Source organism: Vicugna pacos, unplaced genomic scaffold, assembly GCF_048564905.1.
Source record: "Vicugna pacos unplaced genomic scaffold, VicPac4 scaffold_19, whole genome shotgun sequence".
Lineage (NCBI taxonomy): Eukaryota > Metazoa > Chordata > Mammalia > Artiodactyla > Camelidae > Vicugna > Vicugna pacos.
In genome coordinates, this window is record NW_027328740.1 from 77,873,914 (window position 1) to 77,893,942 (window position 20,029).

General features: G+C 45.9%; 1 protein-coding gene across 1 annotated transcript in view; it reads right to left on the minus strand.

Annotated features, from left to right (window-relative positions):
* LOC140693565 (uncharacterized) overlaps positions 1 to 18,799 on the minus strand; it is a 545,747-nt gene extending 526,948 nt beyond the window's left edge. Inside the window, exon 1 of the transcript XR_012069332.1 lies at positions 18,586 to 18,799. The gene's annotated coding sequence lies outside the window, so the exon portion shown is untranslated. The remainder of the gene's footprint in view (positions 1 to 18,585) is intronic.
* Positions 18,800 to 20,029: the final 1,230 nt, after the last annotated feature.

Sequence of the window (20,029 nt, forward strand, 5' to 3'; positions counted from 1 at the left end):
TGGCAAGACAGTCCTGTGCATTATGGGTCAGAATCTCTCAAGGGAATGCTCGCTGTGGACCAGAGTTACCTGGGACTGCGTAAGTCTCTAATTCTGGGACATAGTGTCATGACACTCACTCTCCCACAGCCCTGAATTTCATGGAGAACGTGGCTTCATCAGTAATAAAGGAGACATTTATCGCCTGCCTGTTCTTCTTTGTCATCTCTCAGTTGGCTGCTGGACACAACATGTGTATAAGTATTGGGTCCCCTTAAGCCCCAACATATATGAAGTAACAAAAATTCTGTGGCTTAACATTGGTTCAGGGCGACTGTGTAACTGTCCTGACTCTGCTGATGCTAAATTATGTGTATAGGAACTATGGAACCTCCTCAAATATCTTTCATCATAAAACCAGCTTTTCTTATTTTCCTGTTTCTCAGTAATTGCCAAAGACTATCAAATGATGGCTTCACACCAAACAGCAGTTAAGATTATGAGCCCTCTTGTCATACACACTGTGCTAAACACTTTACATAATTTCTAATTCTCACAATTCTACAAAGCAGAAATGAGTGTCCCCATCTCACAGACGAGGGAAAAACTCAGAAAGAACTGACTCAGGATCACGTAGCTCAGTGGCAGCGCGTGCACGCAAACCCAAGTCAAAACACCACACCCCTTTGTATATGTACCAAATCTCCTACCACCCATTGACACACAGCGGTGGGGATAATACTTAGGGAACTCAGTACACTTTTCAGCTTTAAGGTGCTCCAGAGGCCGCTTCTAGCTCTTTTATAAAATCCCGGCTCACTGGTTTCTAACACTGCAAGAAAAGTCCGATGTTGCAACTGTTTGCACAGGAAGTCTGAAATGTTCACAGCGAGATGATAGAATAAAACTAAGACATAAGCAGAATAATAGTTCCAGGTAGTCAGACATAATGGACATTGTGCTACCCTGAATCACTAAGCAAAGGAATCAAAAAAAAAAAAAAAAGTTGTTTAAGACTTCCTTTACAAACAGGAAAGTTAAGACTGTAAGAAGGTGTAACAGCGCCACCTATGGCTTAAAAGGCCTTCCTGGTTGCCTGGAAAGGTGCAACACAAAAATTGCCTGTGGATCAGAAACAAGAATCAGATAACTAAAAGCTTATGTAGCACATACTGCTCTCCTAGTCCTCATGTCTTGCACTGTAGCAAAAACCAACAGACCTGTACTAGGCCTATATTCATAAAAGTCATGTCTGTATTTTTCCAACAGGAGGTAATCTAAGTATCTTGCAAAATACTTCTCAAAGAGCCAGGAAATCATAGAAGTGTATTGAAATACAAAAACATTTATTTACATATTAAAACAGCATGAGCTTTTTTCTATTAAAAAAGCTGACATGTCAAATCAATGTTTTGATATTTTAAAACCTATTAAGAGTGCAGAAAAATAAATCAAAATTTTCTTTAATCACAAAAGAGAGAAGCTTATTCCCTGAAAATGATCAATGTGGATTTTTCTAAACTTAATGCTTCTGGTCAGAGTCCTACGAATTTAAATGTCTGAGTGTATAGTTACACGGCAGCATGAACACTGAGTTGTAACAATACACATTCTGTGTAAATAATCTTCAAGGTCGTCTGCTTAAGTCAATTTAACTAGTCCCTGTCTCAATAGAATGATACAGATTTCATTAAAACTTCATACTGCACGCACACACACACACAAAACCCTGAATCCTTGTTACTTTAAGCCATATTCATATATATCCATATTGAATATGCATCAGAAACAAGCCACCCTCTTTAGTATTCACAGTTGATCCTTCTAAACTATCTGTCATTGTGACAGCACATTTTTACTAAGCAGCTCTTGGATGCTTTGTATACAAGGCGTCTACCTCTCACAGTCAGACATGGTAAACGGCATCACTCAAATTTCACAAATGAGGAAATATACTTAAGCCATGGAAACAACGTACATATTTATCATCAGGAAAGAAAAGAGTAAAGATTTTACTTTCAATATGCACTGACAAACTTTTCCTCCATACTAAGACTACATACATAAAACAAATTCAGTCATTGTAAATTATTCTGTCAATAAGCACCACTAGAGAAAAACAAGCAACATCATTAGCAATGATTGGACTTTCAAAGCCCACTCCTATTTTGCACTATAATCATTTTTAATGTTTTGTTTTTAGTGCTTACATAGCACTAATATAAAGAAAACATAAACTATTTAAGTCATTACCTGAGAATGCAACATTTGTGAAAATGTACAATTTTAATTTATGCCGCTCTGTCTCACATTCTCACTGGTGTCTCTCCTTTGAAGGCCTCATCAGGCTGAGATCGCCAAAATCGGTCATTTATGGACTCACAGGAGTTCGGGAAACCACTCGACGGGAGGCTGATCAGAGGAGAAATTGAGAATGCATCCTGTGCAGCCTGGATTCCAGCACCGAGCTAGGCACCGCCAGCTGCGTTTGATTTGGGACAAGCTGCCCACCTCTCAATCCCTCAGCTGCAAAAAGGAGACATTGATACCTACCGTCAAACACCTGCTTTGAAGTAAAACATGAGAAAAACAGTTTAGCCTTTGGTAGGTGTCCACTCACAGCAAGCTTGGTCATTATGATGATGAGGATTACTTTTAATAAGTTAAGCTAGACCAAAAATTAGAAATCACCATAAAGGAGAAACATTTTAACTCAATAAGCATTTCCTTTTGAATGGATTGATAAAAGTTCTAATGATTTTTTTAATAAACCAAATTTTGTCCATTAATTTTAGATTTACCGGTTTATGGACAAGTCTCCAAAAAAAGAATTAGAGGCCTCTAACCTCTGAATACTAAGAAAGTAAAGTTTAAAAAAATTATGGGGGAGAGTATACCTCAGTTGGGAGAGTATGTGCTCAGCACGCATGAGGCCCTCAGTTCAGTCCCCAGTAACTCCATTTAAAAACTTTTATTTAAAAAAAAGGAGAATTAAAGGAAAAAGATGGAGGACTACAGAATTTTTTTAGAGAATCCACTCAGATTTAAGATGGGGAAAAAATATCCATTTCTCACAGGAAATCTTGAGAACTATGTAAACCGGATCTGAGTTGTCTAGTCTTTAACATTATTCATGAATTCATATTACCAAGTCTTAAAACTATCTGATAACCCACAGTGGTGATAGTGATCATAAAACCTGCCAATGCGGATCGAACTCCGGCTAGGACTGCTCTGTTCTGACATCTCTGCCCCTGAGGCCTCACCAGGCTAAGAGCACTAAATTTTGTCATTCATGAGCATCTCGTGTAAGTCTTCCACTTGTGCTTCTCAGTCTCCTCTCACCAGCCCCTCTGAGGGAAGCACTGTTATCATCTTCCCCACACGCAGATAAGGTCACTGAGGTACAGAAACTAAACCTGCTCCAGGTCACATCGGCATTAAAGGACGTCTGTATTTCTGCTGTTTTGCGGTTGACAAAGGAATCTGAGATATCAATACAAGATAGACTGTTAAATAATCAAGTCTGTCAGCTCTTCACCTCAAAGACCAGATACTATAAATTCCTGATGTAGGATGAGGCTGCTGCCACAAAATGACTCAGCTAGAAATTAATATCCAAGATGAAGCAGCGGATACACATAAATATTCATGACTGTCAACTCCTCTCACGGGTCTTGGCCCTTCACTGCCTGAATGGGGGTGAAATCCCCACCCGTGTCTGGGAGGGTAGCGCGGCTCTTCCAAGTCTCACCCAGGCTTCACAGGCTGTTTCCCCCTACAGACTGTCCTAAATGATTAAAAAGCTCACAAGATTTTTACACCAGCCAAAACTGAAAGACATTTCTGCATATGGAGCACTTTCTCAGGCTTAAACCATTTTTGCCTACACTCAGCAAGGGGGAAAAAAGAAACATGACTCTGCAAAGTCTCTTAGCCTTACCACTCACAGGAGTTGAATCGTCTCAGCACAAGATGACCCTTCACATTACAGGATGAGAACAAAATAAAGCCGCCCCAACAACAAGCACTCCCAGAGACAGCGCTCAGCAGTCTTCTGCACACTCACGGTTGTGCAGCCCTCACCAACATCTATTTCCAGAACACTTCATCACCCCAATAGAACACCCCTGTCACTAGCACTCACTCCACAACCCCCCTTCACCCAGCCCCTTGCAACCATCATCTGCTCTCTGCCACTGCATGAGCCAATTCTGGGCATTTCTAAGATCACTGAAATCAACAATATGTGGCTGTTTGTGTCTGGTTCCTTTCAGTTAACGTGCTGTTATCAAGGCTTTCCCATGTTGAAGTGGTATCAGCATGTCTCTTTTTTTTTGAAAATGTTAAACTTTATTAGAAGGTGGTAAATACTATCAAAAATAGTAGAGTGGGGTATAAGGGGTGGGGTTTCAAAGGGAAAAGGCCGGGTTGAGCAGTCAGGGTGGACTACCCAGAGCAGATGGCTTTTTTCATATTCCCCTTTATTTATTTTTTCTTTTTTATTCACTCTTATGTCTGAATAATATTCCACTAAATGGAGATACTACATTTTGTTCTTTCATTCAGCAGCTATATATGGATGAGGTCCAGAAGAATGAGTGTAAGTGGTGGCTAGCAGGGATGGCATTTAAGCAAAGGGCAAGATGTGCTTTCAAAAAAAAAGTGAACAATCAGAGGCACAAGGAAATTCAGCGCGTTTCTGAGAAAGTGCATGGTTGCTTCAGTAGGACTGCCATGCAGGGCTGTGGGGGATAGTGACAGGAGACACAGTGAGGGAGTCACCTGAGAATATTCCCCACTGCAAGCAGCTCAGCCAATTCTCCTCCCTCATCCTGTATTTTAGAGACATTTTTGCTAGCTTTTCTCTTATTTCAAGTAACAGTACTTTAGTTACACATCTGATCATCTGCATCAGACCACATTAGCTCCAAGCCACAGAAAATCATTCACTGACCGGAGCAGCTCCAAGACATAACATTGATGGACCAGGGAGTCCTGCAGCATCCCATCCTGCAGGCACAAACCACACATGTTCCCTGGTGATGTCCGGAAAGTAAAATGCATGGAAATATCTCACTGCTGCTGCACGACATCTGCCCACAAATTGCCCCCAAATCATGCTGGCACAGCACTACTCAACCCTCGCACTACCCCCCCCCAAAAAAAAAAAGAGAGAGAGAGAAAAGAAAAGAAAAGAGAAGAAAAGAAAAGAAAAGAAAATATAAGAAAAGAAAAGAATAAAGCTAAGAAAGCAAATTTAGGCTCTTCCATTGAAAACCAGCAACCATCACTGCCAGTATCTGAGCTGGAATGATCCTGACTTCAAAAACCACTGTGCAGTTACTATTCAAATGTGACAGACATATATGTATTTCACTTAGATGATATTACAATAGGATTTTTCTTTTCAAAATTTCCAGTTGCAACAATAGCACAAGAAAGTTTATGTTTCATTTTTTAAAAAAAATCAATTATTTTCCACTTTGTTAATTTTGAATCTATTATTATTTTATAAAGGGAGCTATGCTGCAGATTATAAACCAAATATCTGGCTTCTGCAAACAAGACCTATATGACTTCACTATTTCAGAGCAAGCTTTAATGATGCTTTCAAATTGGGGGCGCTCACTAACAGCTCTTTAAATACTGTCAAAGATGTGCTATTATGTAATGCAAAGGGTCTACCTACACATCAACTCAGAAACCAAAGAAACTACACGAAAGCCTTAGTTTATCATTTTAAAATATTCCTATTATTTTGAATATTAAATTTCTTAAAAGATAAGATATTTTTTGAGAAAGACATCAGTTGTATTAAATTTCCTCTCACCAAGAAAGCAATCTTTATCAAGAATTACTACCCCTATGAAAATCCAAAAGACAGGACGTTTCTAGCTAAGTTAACTTACAGATCTCAACACAAGCCTAAATCCTATCTGCTCTCACTTGAACGAGCCCAGCAAAGTCCTGGGCTACTCTGGAACTTAGCTCTTCTGTTCCATATGTTGGCAGAGCTAAGATCATCACACAAGGCAGGGAAGGAGAGAAGAGGTAAGTCCACCTGGCGGCCTCCATCTGTTTACTTCCAGCCACAAGGTGTCGCTAGAGCGACCCCGCTAACAAGCCCTCCACACAAGGAAACCCGGCATCCACTCTGCCCCTGCGGTCCCCAAGCAGTCCCGACGCCCCTCTCCCACTGGTGGCCTCCGAGCCTGTGAATGGTCTTCTAATGACCCTCCCAGTTGGTGACACCCTCCCCCTCTTCCCCGCTACACACACACACACACACACACACACACACAGCCAAGGCAGCCTTCCCAAAGCACAAATTTGATTACATCTCCCCCACTTCAAACCCATCAGAGGCTCCCTGGTAGAGTTCTAGCCCCACCCCCGACCCTGCTTGTCCATCCTCACCTCAGTACCAGGTCCCCAGTGACCTCAGGGGCCCCGTGACCTGCTGCTACTTCCCACTAGCCTCCAGGCTCATTTTAACTGTTTGTCAAGGAAGTCTTCCTTCCCTCCAACCTCCGCACTTTGGATTAGGTGCCCTGCTGTGTTAATAAAACATTTTAATCTAAGTCAACTTCTGACACTGCTAAGCTCTCAAGAAGCAAGTACATTTTGCTTACTACTGTGGGTCCACCCCCTCTCCCCTAGACACTCAGAATTGCGTGTTTTGTGAATAAAAGAATGAAGGGGTGGGACTCAAAAGGACAGGCAGAGCTGCTCTCCTAAGGGTCACTTCCTGCTGACACCCTTCACTGCCTCTTCTGTGTCAGTTCTAGTAAAAACCAAGCTCCTCCAAAGCCCTCCACCCCTAGGCCCTCTCCAGTGTCCTTCAAAGCAGGGTCACCCACCACCCTGGACCACACAGGGCAGTCTCCCCGAGTCCCCACCCCACAAGCCTCCAGGCCTCTACCCGGGCTGCTCCTGCCACCTGAGTCACCCTCTTGATTCCTTCCCCTGGCTGACTCTTACTCTGTCCCCAGAACTGAATGTAGAGCCAATTTCTTCCAGGAAGTCCTCCCTGATGATGTCCTTTAGCTCTTGGCTGGGCTCCATCTACAGCAGCACTGCTTGGCGACCAACTGGTATTTGTCCACCTGCTCTTATGAGACCATGACCTCTTGGAGGCCACGTGGGAAAAAGGAGTGAGGTGACAAGAGGGGTGGGAAGAGCAAACAGGAAAGTCGCAGCTCAAGTCCCAAATTCAAGGATTCTGTCTCAGATAAAAAGAATAAACTGTTTCATACGTGTGTCATTTGGCTATGATTTTTGTGGCTCATGGAAAACAAGAGCTTGGTGTTCAAGCCTGAAATCCAAGTTACATGCAAAGAAATGTATATATTCATATCCAAAGGAAACCAGAGCTGCTCAACAACACTTTGCAGTTAAAATCCAAAGGAACTTTGATAAAGGCAATCTCCCTCTCTCTCTTTATTTTTATTTATTTATTTTTTTTGGTATCATATAGTTTTAGAAGTATTTGTATAACTAAGTGATGGCTACAGCCTATGATTCTGCACTGGAGTGTTTGGGGCTAAGGAAGCCCAGATTACATGCACTGTGTAAATGCAATCACACCAACACAATGACAGGCGCCCTAGTGGCTGAGCTGAAGTTCCAAAGCAGAGAACCTTATGTTGGAAGACAGCTCTCAGTAGAAAGTAAGAAATGCAATGTTCTGTACTCAATTTCATTAGCTTTATGAGCCATTAACAGATAGTATGTCTTGTCTAATGAAACCCCAAAATATATTGTCATCTTCGATTTTCTCCATCTGACTGTTTTATGCTAAATTTGGATATCAAACCCTCACTCCATACGGAAAGCTCAGGCCTTAGCTGCAGCACAGTTACATCCCGTGGAAGAAAGCCGATCAAGGGAGAACAGGAGAGTTTCCCTTCAGAAGCTGCTAAGTGTGGTTTTGCACCTGTATGTCATTTACAACCACGCCATCGTCAAAGGAGTAAGACCTTACATCTGTGGGGCAAAAAGCACTGCGGTGGTTCCGAACCATGAAAGAACACTGAGCTTTGTGCAACAGTCCTGAGGCACTTAAAGCGTACTTTCTCTGAAAGGCTCCGAAACTGACTCACTTCACCATTTCAGGTACAACCGGAATTAGTAGAGAGAACATGCCCTTGAAGTCTGACAAGGCCCTGCTGGAATCCTGCTACAGCATTTACTAGCTGCTAAATGAACCAATTCCTTAAACCTCTGAGGAGGCTTCCCAATCTTCAAAACGGGGCTGCCACCGCCCACTTGGGAGGCATGGATGTGAATGCAACACGCAAGTAGGGCGGCCGACTGGTACGTGACACGGGGCCTGGCTAGTTTCCCTCCGCTGCCCTTCTCCCCCTTTAAACTTGCACTGTTCCCCCTGGTAAGGGTGAAGCCCCAGGAACAGACTGCCCGATTCTTCTGTATATCCCCGGATACATACCTTACCCTTAGGAGGTCAGAAAAACAACTGCCTCCTCCCCAGTCACTATCAATATTCTTAAGAGTCTGGGTTTTTTTAACTCTATGTTTCAGGGAGACTATTCAAGAATTGTTCAACCACCGTTCTCCAGGTTGGCTCCTCTCCCAACGCCCATCCCTTCTTACCTCAAATCTTCTGTCTGATTGCCTTTTGTTCGTGGGAAAGAGAGTCCGCTAGGGTGCGGACTCCCTAGGCCTCCCTCCCTTCATCACAGGAGAGTGTGACTACATTCTCCCAACTCCCCACTCCGACTCCAGCTTCTGAGGAGTTTCCCCTTCTGGACCCTGCAGCTTCTGGATCGTCCCAAGACGCGCACACGGGGCCAAAACCCTCTCTTCAGATTTCTTCCTGTGTGGCCCTGCCCACCCCCCAGAACCTTAAGGATAAATGCCATTGCTCTGAAAATCACAAACGCCGCTGACTGACACACCAAAGCTGCATGGTCCGGGCTTTCCTCCAAACCAGGCACAGCCCTGCCCCCCCTCAGACACAGTCTGCACCTCTTGAGATGAGCTGATCCACTTGCACGGCTGTGAACACCAGCTAAGAATGACGAATCCCAATGTGTATCTCTAGTCCGGCTCCTTCACCTGAGCCCCAGGCTCATAGACACGAGTGCCTCTTGGAAGTCCTAACTTGGATGACAAATGGCATCTTAAAAATGCCATATGTCAAAAAAAAAGGCCTTATGTCCACCATTTACTCTAGACTTCGATTCCTGGCAGGTACCTCCCAGGCTCCCCATTTTAGTAACAGCCCCAGCACCCACCTAGGTGTTTGAGGTCACATTCAATTTCCACTGTTCCCTCCACCTGGCCCTGCCCTGGAATCAGTCTTGTTATTTCTGTCGCTAAGCCAGTCTCAAGTCTGGTTCTGCAGGGAGCACGATGGAAACCCACAAGCTCACAGCAAGGTGCACTGAGTCACAGTCCTCCGAAGGGAGTTCCCTGGAGGGGGAGGCATCTCCTGCTGCCAGTCACCTCAGAAGGCACTGGATTCTCACAAAGAAGGACCAGAAAAAGGACTCAAGGATCTCCCGTGATCTGAGGTTTGAAGGGCCCGAGGTCTGGGGGAGCTCCTAGTTAGCTGACACTCCTGTCAGTGAGCAGATGAGGATGGTAGGAACCCAGGCAAGTCTGTTCTCGCTCCGACCCCTTTTCTCTCGGGAGCCACGGGAAAGGCCAGTTTCCAGGGCACAGACCGGCCATCACAGATCCCAGCCTGCATTTGCCAACCCAGACAGCCTAGACTCCTACTTGCGACTCTTACTTCTGTTCTGTTCCCCACCAGAATGTGATGGACTCTTTCAGAAAGTCTGGACTGTCTCAAGCGAGACCAAGTCAGTGAAGGATGAAGTGTCCACATTTGGATCAGAGCATGAAAGGAGAAACAAGGCCTCATGTCCAGCATGACGGTGGTGGCCAAGCCCTTTCCCTGGGTGAGATGAACCAGGGTCGGGGTGAGAATGCAAGGTCCCTTCACGGCTGACAGGGGTGTTGGAGACTCACTACCGCAAAATAACCACACGGCCGTCAGTGGTGGACATCAGCTGCAACAGACACAGAGTCAGCTATTTACTGCCAAAAAGGGGTAAAAGTAAAGGCCGGTGCAGGGAGGCCTGCACGGCTGCTGAGGCAAACCACAGACCTGGCTCTGAATGCCCACTGGCTGAAGCAGAGAGGAAGCTACGGTCCCCTTTAGCGGTCCCTGTGTCCACCAGATCCAAGTGAACCAGTTACTTAGGACAAGGCAATGTTTTCCTGATACTTAGAAAAACCAGCCTCATAAAGGGAACAAAAGAGTGGCATGGTTTTAGGCCCGCTCCTGCCCCTCTATGAATGCAAAGTAAAGTAAATGGCACTGGGAAGGTGAATGCAAAAAAAAAACCAAAAAACAAAAAACCGGTGACTGCTTCCTCCAACAGCGTCCCCTGCAGCTGCTCACCCCCGAGCCGGCCACTTCCTCACCAGTGACCGCCGGCCAGGAAGCGCCGTCACGCACGTCACACAGCAACAGCCAGGAACCTCGTGCCGAGCACGTTTGTGTAAAAGCCAGAATCAAGCAAGGTGCTGCAGAATTTGACTTTCCAAGTTTAAATACTCCATGAAAAAAATCCCTCAGCAGCCGCCTAAATCAATTCGCATCTCACTTCTTCAAAACAAATAAACAAAATTAGTAAGAGAGCATTTGTTACCAAATATAAGGACGAACTAACAGGTTCCTCAAAGCAAGGACTTTAACAGATATCAAACTCCAGTGGGTGATGTGCTAACATAGCAAAAATTCCAAAAAAGTAGAAAATAAGATGACTAGGATAATATACGAATCATGGCAACTGTTAAGTTTTTGCTTTTTATAGCGATGGAGACGGCACAGAGGGCGATCTGGCTATTCCAATGCAGGGTGTGCACAGCCCACATTTTCAGACCCAACAACATGCTCACGGGGTGGTATAAGGGAAAAAGGAAAATAGAAAAAGGAATAGAGGAACAGCCAAAATTAGAAACACACGAGAACAAAAATGACTTTGACAGCATTTACAAGAAATTACGTCAGTGTGATGAGGACAGGGACGCAGGGACGGTGAGACCCACCCTCACATCCTGATCCAGGGAAGGCAGGGGCCTGAGGGGAGCGATGCTGCCGGGGGACCCCAACGTGGTCAGCGCCCCAAACCAAAACTTCACCTAGATGCGTGTAGACAGCTTTTGAGCTACAAAATGTGGTCGCATTTCAAGCTGGACAACTTTACTCACTCCCACCAAGAGGAACAGGGGAGAATTAGGTTCTGCTCCTGAACCAAAGCATTGTTTAAAAAATTAATGACTGTGTAATAGTAAAAGCAACAATGGAGTAAAAGTCACTGGCGGAGAACGTGCTTGACCCGAGCTCATTGGCCACGTTATCTCACTGACGTTCAGATGCTGGCTGAGCCCTTATGGTACCAGAACAGACAGACCCACCAGGAGGGAGGTTTAATGCGCTGCTGTATTTTGATGCCGGCAGCCATGCCTGGTACACAAGGTTCTGGGTAAACAATGGTGACAGTGTCAACCACTATGGGCTAAGCACACATCCAGCTACTCCGCCAAATCCCAAGGGCAGACTTCAAAAGGCAAAAACAAGCTGGCATTCTCTGTTGGCTCTGCAGAATCAGAGCCAAGCAGTTGCTGAGCAAAAATGTCACCAGTGCCTCCTATGACAAAATAGGAGGCACTGGCGTGGGGCTGGGGCAGGGCTCCAGGCTTCCACTGATCACCCACCAGTCTGTCCAGGGGGTGAAGGAGGTCCCTGATTTCATTGCACCGATGCACCTACCTTGAATGACGCCTTAGGACTCAACAGGAGGTGACAGGTGAGGTGAACGGAGCCAGCCTTGGTGTAGCACGGTTCTGGCAGCTATGCCCTCAGCAGTGCCCAGTTTCCTAAACCTGACACCTCATCTCCAAGGAGCAGAAGTGTAGTGTGGGCATGTAGATCACAGGGCCCTGTGAGGACAAGTACAGATCATGGCCACGACATGCCTCTCCCCTTCCTTAAGCCATAGAGGAATGTCCGGGGAGGAAGTGAAAATTATTCCAGAGCCTGCCAGGCACCACACGCAGGTGGGACACGGATCCCCTGTGTCTGTCATTCACAGGACTGGTGTGGATTTTCTTTTTATCAATTCTCTGGCATCTTCTCCTCCATCTTACCAACAACAAGAAAGTAGAATCTGACCTTAGAATCACAGAGAATCACAGAGCCCCTCCTGCACAGCGGGCCCGGCAGCACGTACCATGTCCTCCGACCGTCACCTGTGGGACCGCCATGAGCGCTCTCCAGACTCAAGGCCCGAGGCCGTAGGCCGGGGGGACACAGCTCACCTCACTCTCCCCAGTAAAGGGGGACCACCTCTCGGCAAAGACGTCTCACCCTCTTCTGCCCGAGGGACAGCTTGAAAGATACACAGGGAAACATAGTAGAGGGTGAGGGGTTAGGCAGCCCAGAAGTGATCGTCTGCACTTCCAAGGCAGAGTGGGGCCTTTGACCTAATCACAGGGACAAAGTGAGGACGAATTTTTCCCTGCTGTGTCCCATACACCGTGACACGCCTTTCCCTGCGTAAGGAGCTAATTCGGAAGCCCCTGGCAGTGTTTCTGATGTCCTAACTTGGCATGGTGGCTGTCAGGCAGGGGAGAGGGCCTGAGCCGTGCTGGTGCTGGGCCTGGGAGGCAGGAGACATCGGCTCCACCCTGAGCTCAACCAGCACCTCATTCTGCGTCTCGGGATTCAGAGTCTCATTTATAAGCAAAGGGATGAAACTGTCCCAGGACAGGCTGTCCAACAGGAATGAAATGAGAGTCATGTAAATAACGTTTCCCAGTTGCCACGTTTAAAATGTAACAAAAAAAAAACCAAGCAACTGATTTTAAGAACAGACATTACTTATTCTACTGTATGTAAAATACTATCATTTTGACGTGTAATCAATATAGAAAGTAACAAGATAGTTTATATTCTTTTTACTAAACAAGTTTCAGCGTCTGATGTGCATTTAACTTACAGCACATCTCAGCTCAGACCGGCCTCCTCCCCAGCACTACTAACATCAGTATCTGTGGCTACTCTATTGGACAGCAACTCCAGGGGTCCCCCCAAGTGTCCTGGCTGAAAAGGGGGAGTAAGTGTCCACACTAACCCTAAAAGGATCTCTCTGAAACAAAGGCGGATTTAGTTTTAAACGTCTGAAAACCGGCGGGCTACACCTCCTTCCCGCCTTGGCTACAAGAAAGCCCTCCTCCTTGATGATCCCATTCTGGATGTAAGGAAGCAATCTGTCACACAGCCAGGGTGGCCCGGCCTTCAGGTTGACTTGCCTGCTGTCTGTGTCCAGTCCCACGAAGTCCTCCTTCTCAAATAGGATGTAGAGGAGGGGGGTCTTCTCCCCAGAATTTTCGGGGTCCCCATCCAGCCACTTGGACTTGGGCAAGATGAAGAGTGACTCAGTGAAGTCTTCGATCCTCTTCTCCACCACCCGCAGTCCTCGTAGATTGAAGGCCACGTCGGTGTGCGGCTGCTCGGCCACCTCCCCATACAGCATAAAGACAAAGAGCTGAGAGTCGTAGAGCGTGGTGCCATACAGCTCCTCTGTGCGTGGAGCTTCTAGAAGGTCTTGGCCAAGAGGCAGTCAGTAATGGTGACAAGGCCCATGACATTGCGGTGGGTCTGGAAGTCACTCCATCCATTCTCGGGCGCATAGAGATACCTATAGTAGATACAGAGTGCCCACTGGGAGCCGCACGGTCTGATCTGGCTCACCAAGGAGATTCCATTATAGATGCAAAAGAAATTCTCTAAGATGATCCCCACAGGTTGGACCACAATCGGGAGAGTCTGGTGGTCCTCAGCGCACTGCACGTAGTCAGGGGTGTTCATGTTGCAGGCCCTGCCGAGAAGGGAGGGTAAATCGATGTACATACTGTGCTGTGGGCTGCGGGCCTCACTGGGATGCGGCGACCTGATGTGCACCAGCCAGAAGGCAAGGGAAGTCCAAGCAAATCGGGGATAATTTTGTCCTCAGCATCTGCACATGGCTACTGAAGCTCAGATCACATTACCCAGCTTTTGGTCTAGGCTTCCATCCCCTGCAGAAAAGGATCATTTCTTGTTTTCTGTTTCCAAGCACCTAGGCAGGCCCTGATGCAAAGTCGGTGCTCAAAACTGCTGAATAAATGAATGAATAAAGGAACTGCTTCCCCACCCCTCAGCAGGATATAATGCAAAGAACCATAGTAGGATCAAAATATCTGGATTTCAATGCCAATTTATTTGAACTCCTAAGGTGCAGAATAATGGGTAAGAAAACTTGCTTTGGGGAGGAGGGTACAGTTCAGTGGTAGAGCACGTGCTTAGCATGTTCAAGGACCTAGGCTCAATCCTCAGTACCTCATTTTAGAAAAATGAAACAAATAAATAAACTTAATTAACCCCCTCAAAAAATATTTTCTCCATTCAAAATTCAAAAAAAACCACCTTGCAATTGACACAACATTGTAAACTTGACTATACTTCAATTAAAAAAAAAACTTCTTGCCTTACAAGAATATATCTGGATTATGGAAGTTTGCAAATGTAAAATGCCTAGGGTACCACCTGCATAAGAAGAAGGAACTGTACAAATGTACTATCCCTCATTTATGAGCTATTTTTCCTTTGGGGAGATTATAACCTCTCAGAGATATTTTTCTCATATTAAAAAAAAAAAGAAAAAGAAAACATTACCTGATTCTCCATACTGCTGAAGAATCAGATAACCCTATGAAAGCATCTGACCCACAGAGTTTATTCAATAAATGTTTGTTGAATGAATGAATAAACAAGCAAAGTGAATGCTGCTCCCTGCCACAGACCATCATAATGGTACTGCTTGGAAATGCCATGCCCACGTTCCACCCAAATCTTCACTAACCACGTGGGTGACCTGGGCAGACCTGTGTGCTTCTCTCAACACCAGTTTATTCATAAATAGAAATGAGGGCAATAACACAAACCTAAAAGGGTTAGTGAGTCACGAATGAATAGTACCCCAACTTTGCAAGATGGAACTATTAAAGAAAATTGGGCAAAGAGTCCATAGGCCCTCTCCATATTATCTCTTACAACTACATGGGAATCTACATTACATCTAAAAATAAAAAGTCTATTATTTTAAAGAGGCTATTGAGTTTAAATCAGCTCACCATCTCAAATAAGGAACACACAGTACAAATAAGAGAATGCGCAGCCCATGAGATGCACTCAGTAAATATTCCCACTGAACCCACTGGTCCCTCCAAATTCAGAGCATGAGGATGTGTCCTCGTGGCCAGAGGCCACTGCACCTGAAGCTAAAAAAGCTAATGGTCCCCACTTTCAAAAGCCCCTGCCACCAACCTAGGTCTAATTTTGTATTTGTAATTTTTTTTCTTTTTATAAAATAGAAATCCCCAATTGCATAGCCTTCAGGTCACCAAAACCTGACCACAGAGATCATGATGGCAACCCTCCTTGGTGAAACAATAAAATGAAAAGCCATTTCCACAAGACCTGTGTGTAAATCTACTAGGGAACTTCATCCTGGACTGAGAGGAAGAGGACTGGGGAGGAGGGGGCAATCTGAGGCACACAGACCCATGGGCCACCTGTCCCACGATGGACATTACACTCAACCCTCACCCTCCAGGAACTTCAAAATACACACAGACAGAGTGATGTGGACAATATATATGTATTTTTAAAGAAATTCCGACTCTCTAGCAGGTCTTGTATCTACCGAGACACAAATGGCTTATGTGTATAATGTTTCACAAAAGCCTTAAAACATTACCACCCCAACTTGACACATTAAGAAACTAGGGATAGAGGTTTATCACATTGTGCAAGATTAGAGAGATGCCACATCAGACACTGTATTTAAACCCAAGCCTTTGCTCCAGTGCTCACACAAGAAAGTGTGACATACTGCCCCTTTCCTGCCCTCTCCCTGCAATAAATCTCTGAAGAGTCTTTTCTGTGCCATGTGGAATCACAATCACGTCAATTTACCACAAAGAGCTATGTGACTCCTTGGAGGACGTGTCAAAATCTAAAGGGTTGTGATGGGAGGAGAGATTTGAATTTTCTGTTTCTCAAAGGAAACATGGCTTTAAAAGAAACTGAAAAGCACTTATCTAGTCTAAGCCCTCATTGTGCAGAGAAGGAAATGGAGGCTCAGAAGAGATGAGGAAAGGGACTTATTAACAAATATTGCCTCAGTGCAACACCAAGCCAGCCCTGGGCCCTTCTGGGGGAGTACCTGGAAGGCCCAGGAAAATGATTGTTAGAAAAAGGAAAGAGAAGAAGCATACAAGGCCCTGTCTCTACACCACCATACCATGAAGTTCCACCAAATTATCCAGTATTGGGTGCAGCCAAAATTTAGGTGGGCTAAAGAGGTTATAGAAACCTGGAAGTCTCAACCATAGTGGAAATTCCAACATTTACTGTTTTTTTCCAAGTTCAAGCATCAGTTCAGTGGGCGCTCCATATGAGGGACTACACGAGGCCTGGAGTTCTCCCAAATACAGATCTCTATTATCACGTGTGCAAACCACACACAGGCCCACCAGAAGAAAAACGCCCACACATAAGATGGAACTACTGAAACAGAAAAGAGCCAACCAGCATATATTGCTAGCAAAAACGGTGCTGCTAGAAATAGACTCATGGACATAGAAAGCCAACTGTTGTTAGCAGGCAGGAAAGGGAGGATTAACAGATACACATTAATAAATATAAAATAAATGACAAGGACCTACTATATAGCACAGGGTACTATTTTCAATTTCTTGTAATGAGTTGTACTAAAAACAATCTGAAAAACATTTATATACATATGCATAAGCTTATAACTGAATCTCTGCTGTACATCTGAAGCTAACATGGTAAATTTACAACACTTCAATAAAAAATAATTTTATATAATAAGTAAAAATAAAAGCAACGCCATAAAAAAAAAAGTAAAAGAACACGGTAATCCCCTTAGCTGTAGGTGGTGGAGAACTCTGCAAGCACCAAGTCCACTCGAATACTCCAGCACTGGCGGTCACTCATTCTAACCATCAGAGAATCACTTGGCTTCTACGAGGTTACTTTTCTCTTCAGTGAAAGGCTACAGTTGCATCTAATGATGTATTGAATCTCATCATTCACAAACCCAAGATTTCCCATAGGCCTGGCTCTGGACAGATGAAAAGATAGGGTCCCAGATATATTCATGTGTAGAAGAAGTTTATGCCATAAAGACATTAATTCTTCCTGCTTTGATAGACAGATTCATTGCAATTCTGATTAGAATTCCTCCCAGATATTTCATGGAATGTAACAAGTTAATTTATGGTCAGGAACAGCCAAGAAACTTCTTTAGAACCACCACTGGGAAGGGGTGGATAGGTCATGCATTTCAACTGGTCTTTCTGATGTGATGAAAACGTTCTGGAATAATAATGGTTGCACAAATGTGAATATGCTAAAAGCTGCTGAATTGTAACATTCAAGTGGGTGGACTTCATGGTGTGTGAACAATATCACAATAAAGCTGTTATATGAAAAAATCCTTCTTGCCAATTATTTTTCCCTCTATACTACTAGTCTGTCCCACAATTTAAGTAAAACAAACAAACAAAAAAAAACAAAACAAACCAGATTTTGCCAGGAGCTCTTTAGGAGTGCAATGTCCCTGGGTCTCCAACGCCTCAGGTTGTGCTGTTCCTGTTAACACACAGTAGCTGGGCTGGACTAGTTACGAACTATAAGTATCTTTTTAAGATCGACGGTCTCACGTTTCACCCTGGGAGAGTGAATGATGGAGGATGAGACAGCCTCATGCCTTCAGCTCATTTTTAACTGAACCAAGCCCTGCTTTCACCACTGTAATCCCTCTCAGTATAAAAACATGTGACATCAACAAGCACCGCCATCATAACACCTGAAAGTGTTCAAGGTACTTACCTGGGGCAGAAATCCTGATCAAGGAGACAGAAGTTCCCTCAGCACTGCCGCTCCCTTTTCCCGACTCCACCAGGAGAAGCTGGGAGTTACAGCCGCGGGCTCTCAGCCTGGGGAGCAGCGCCCACGCCGCTAATCTGGACCTCAGGGATCGGGAAAGGGAGAGGAAGGCAGCCCCGGGGTCGCGGGGCAGGGAGAGCGGGGTGGGGGACGCGGGCTGCAGCCCCGCTCGGAGGCCAGCCCCAGCCCCAGCCCAAGCCGCCCGCCCCGTCCGGGTGTGCAGACCCCGCCCGCCCGGGACACAGCCCGCCCAGTGGTGGGGACGGGTCGGCGGCCAAGGAGAGGAAGACCGGGAGGGGAGGACTCGCCGGCGGGAGAGGGGAAGCGGATGCCAGCCGCGGACTGAGGGGAGCCCGGCTGGGTCAAGAGGCGGCAGGGGCACACCTGGCCCTGGGCAGCTGTGGCCGGTGCGCCGGGGCAGGTGGCGCGGGCAGAGGGGTCTGGCCCGAGCAATCCAGCTGAACACACGCTGACTGGCGCCCTGGGGGGCTGTGACACGCCGACCGCCCTCCCGCAGCCGCCTCACCCCTTTCCCGATATCCCCTCACCTTGCACTTCCACAGCCAGAGGCCCCGGCCCCAGGCAGTAGCCAAAGGCCTACAGGGCGACAGAGCTGAGAAGCCATTGGGGCCGATCCCCGGCTCGGAGCTGGAGCTTCCAACCCGCGGTCCAGCTGGCAGCAACTGCGCATGCGCAGGAGGGCCAGCGATCCGCTCTGGGTCCTGAGAGAGAAGGGGAACCGAGGGAGGGAGAATAGGGGAGGAGGAGGGGAGGCGGGGAAAAGTGGAGGGAGACACATGGACAGGAGGAGCAGAGGGAAGGCAGTTATCTGGAATTGGGAGGGGAGTAACAGAGATGGGGAGAAAGCGTTTTACCTCTTGTGGCACCCCGAAGGAGGCAGCAGTCCTGCCTATACACCCTTCTCTTACCCGTCATTGCCCACAGCTCATATTTTACGTCCCTGGCCCAGCCCTCCAGCTAAGGTCTCAGCAGAAACCCTACGGGTATCATACCCGTTGCCCCCACAAGGAGCTAGGTTTACTGTTGCTCAGGGAACCAAGCACCCGCAGGTGTTGTTTCTCAGAACTACCTTGGGAAGAGTACATATTCCCCTCTTACACGCTGGGAAACAGGCAGGCACGATCTCTGCCTTAGCTCCACTGTCCCAAATGTTGGGCTGGCAGGGAGCGCGAGGTAAAATGTCAGAGCCCCAGAAGGAGCAGACTGCCTGAGTGTTGGTGTAGAGTCCCCATCCCTCCTGGGTAAACCACACCCCAACCTCAGGGAATAATCAAGGGCTCACCGTAGGCCCCTGTGTGTGGGAGAGCTGCCCTCAGTCCCAGTGTCCAACTTGCTAGGTAGGTAGAAGTGTTATTGAGTCCAAATTCATTCTCCTCAGTGCAGGACAGGCCAGTAAGTTGGGAGACCAAGTGTTGGGGCATGGAATAGCAAGTTTCTGTAGACCTAGATGGCAAACTAATGTCCTGGAAAACCATCTCCCCAAGTCACAATTCAGGCTGCTTTCCTATGTGCTTGGTTTTTGCAAACTTCTTGGTGTAGGAATTCCTTCTTGTTAGAATCCTTTGTTCTTGCAGCTATCTCCCTGGGTCAGATCCCTGTAAACCTCCAACAAAACAAACGTTATTTTCTATTCTGCAACGTGTTATCTTTATATGATTGGAAAAGTGTTAAATACCCTTAAAGGTCAGAGCCTTCAGAATAGGCTCTCCTGTATATTTTAGGCTCTAGGCAACATTGTTTTACAAGCAAGAAGAAGCCTAGGAGACAGAGCACAGGGTTAAAGTCAAAGGAACAGATCTAATATGGAGTCAGATTTCTTCTTTTCTATTACTGTGGCAGAAGCCACTTGAGGATTTAAATCCCTTAAAGTTAAAAATAAGTAAAACTTTAAAGGAATTTACATACATTGGTGGGAACTTGCATAGCATATCTGGAAAAGCACACAAAGGATTGTAAACATTGGCATCTCCA